Source organism: Lepeophtheirus salmonis, unplaced genomic scaffold (genome assembly GCF_016086655.4).
Source record: "Lepeophtheirus salmonis unplaced genomic scaffold, UVic_Lsal_1.4 unplaced_contig_9591_pilon, whole genome shotgun sequence".
NCBI lineage: Eukaryota > Metazoa > Arthropoda > Copepoda > Siphonostomatoida > Caligidae > Lepeophtheirus > Lepeophtheirus salmonis.
In genome coordinates this window covers 322-2898 of record NW_027296922.1, presented here as the reverse complement: position 1 = coordinate 2898, position 2577 = coordinate 322, and the positions used below count along the sequence as shown (strand labels likewise).

Sequence of the window (2577 nt, the reverse complement as noted above, 5' to 3'; positions counted from 1 at the left end):
ACATAAATCCCGAGGTTTACAGTATTGCCTACTATGTATAGTAGGTTCACAAACAATGAAGTACAATTTTATTTTTTGTAACTTTATACACGGCTTAGACTTGGCTTATTCTTCACAAAGTTATTTTATTTAACTAATTTGAGGGATGTTATTGTTCAAATAACAAATATTTTTTTTATAGATATGGCTCAACTTCAGAAAAAAATCCTCAAGTTCCTCAATTCTACATTGTATTATTCACTTTCCTTTGAGAAATACCAGGGCAAGTCTGCTGATCATTCTGAAGAACGCCAAAACAAATTTGAAAAAGGTGGCTCAGTTATTTTGCAGCTTATTGATCTATAAGTTATCGATAAGCATAAAGAGCTGGGTTCTTGATTTTAATTTCAATAATTATTTAACTAATCTCCCTTTAGTAGGTCATCTATCAGACCTGAACTTTGGTGCAAGTGGAACTATTTGTGAGAATAGAATTCCTAAAATGTACCCCCTAAAGTTGACTGCACGAACATGGCTTCTGTAATACGTAGGCTTGATAATGCTGTATCTACAGTAATCTATAATTTCATATAATTTTCATTCCGTCGAGCCTACAAAAATGACCAAAGGAGGTTCTACAAAAAAAGAAAGCAAAAATAATTGTGGAACAGCCTAATGCTATTCATCAATATAATCAACTAATTGGTGGTACTGATAGAATGGACCAAAATATCAAATCGCAAGGCTCGTAAAATCAATTTATACACTTTTTTTTAAAAATTAATTCACTTTTTTTTCTTGAACATAATATTTTAGTCTTTAGTGAATAAATTTCACGAATAAGTTTGAGTGAAATAAAGAGTTATACCTGTATTATTCAGTTTTGGCTTATTCAAGTTTTATTCGAATTTGTATGTGGCGGCAAAATTAACATCCGCCGCGGGAAATACATTGGATAGTTACCCCACTGTCTTTCCCGTTCTTTCATTTTTCAGATTTTCAGGTCAGAAGTTCATAGTACAATTTCAAATATCCTTGGAATTGATTTATTTCAATTCTCCCAGGAAAGACTGTCTCAAGCTATTTAACTGTCCTCTTCTACAGAATCATCCTATACTTCTATAAGAATTCAGGAGTTTCATAAAAACACAACATAACCAAATAATAGACCCAGTGCCAAACCCATACCTCTTTATAAGTGATTATGAGTATTAAAAAAAAGTATAATTCCTCTCTTACCTTCAGTAGACTTCTATTCGAATATCTGAATATCATTAGTAGTCCTGAACCTAGTTATATTTTCAGGCTCATGTTGTTGTACTTAGCTACACATTTTTTATTACTATGCGTCTGTTAGATGATAATTGAAATATCAACAACGAATGATTGGATTAAAAAATGTTTCAGGTGTAAGTGGATTCAATTAACAAACATTATACTAAAATTTTATTGAATGTTATACTTGCTTGTGTTGAGTAATTAATTGTAAACTTACCAACAAATGGGATTGAACATATTTTATCAAACATGTTTTTCTTCAGAAGATAAAGAAAAAGCTGAAATACAGAATTCAGATAATAATGCGGAAGTTACGTTTTATACAGATATGAGTATAGCATTACCCATGGGAACCGTTCTATCATTCCAAAGCTGCAATCACAAGTACAATAACTCTCGCATATAATAAAGGTTAGGACAGTTATATTGGCATTACATCTTTTGAAAATTTCTTGATGGAGTATATTCTTATATCCTTGGATGCACAATTCAAGTCCTTGTAAATTGGTCAATGATGCGCGAAGTATTCAAAAGGATTCCATTTCTAATTTTTTCATGGCTTTGATTCAATCTTGTATTTTTTGTTAATTTTTATTCTGTATTCTACTATAATGTTATCTCCGTTAGGAATGTCGAGGCGGTAAGGAAATTTATTGCTATGATTTTTGTTTTTCGTTCAACCATTCCTCTCGTAGTTTCATTTGCATTCGCTTATCTTTGGATATGGATGTTCAGCAAGTGGATACAAATACGAACACAAAAGTTAACTCTAATACATTACATAGAATTACAGCAATGATTACTTTTTAATATCGATAATATTAGGATATATTATCTAAATCTTGAATAAGTTATCTTATATCTTGAGTATTTAACAAACTAAATAGATATTAAAGTGTATTTCTCTAATTTATGATCCTTTAATTACTGTTTGTTCTTGTTTCTTAATTTAAACTGAGCTAAGGGAGTGTATTCAGTCTTAACAGTCTGGCCCACTTCAACACATCATCCTAGCCTTTAAAGCAATATCAACTTCTAGAGACGTCATTTTCAAATCTTTAATAATATTAATTAAATAACATATAATTATATGGTATTTGGGACTTGTTTTTGTCAACTTCAAAAATTATATTACTATGATAATTATTAATTAAATATGCTCTATATTTATGGAGCCTGGGATCAAAATAACTTTTGACAATTCTAAATTATTCACTAATATGATTAAAAAACAGGTTTTATTCATATATTAAAGCCGTTTATGTTCCGTTATTCATTGCTTCGAAACTTCTAACGACACGACTCTTCCATCGAAAATTT

At 30.2% G+C, this 2577-nt stretch overlaps 1 long non-coding RNA gene across 1 annotated transcript; it reads left to right on the top strand.

Annotated features, from left to right (window-relative positions):
- The first annotated feature begins 6 nt into the window (after positions 1-6).
- LOC121131682 (uncharacterized) lies at positions 7-859 on the top strand. Its single transcript, XR_005869136.2, has 2 exons — positions 7-310; positions 417-859. It is a non-coding gene; the product is annotated as an uncharacterized lncRNA (long non-coding RNA).
- The last annotated feature ends 1718 nt before the right edge of the window (positions 860-2577 follow it).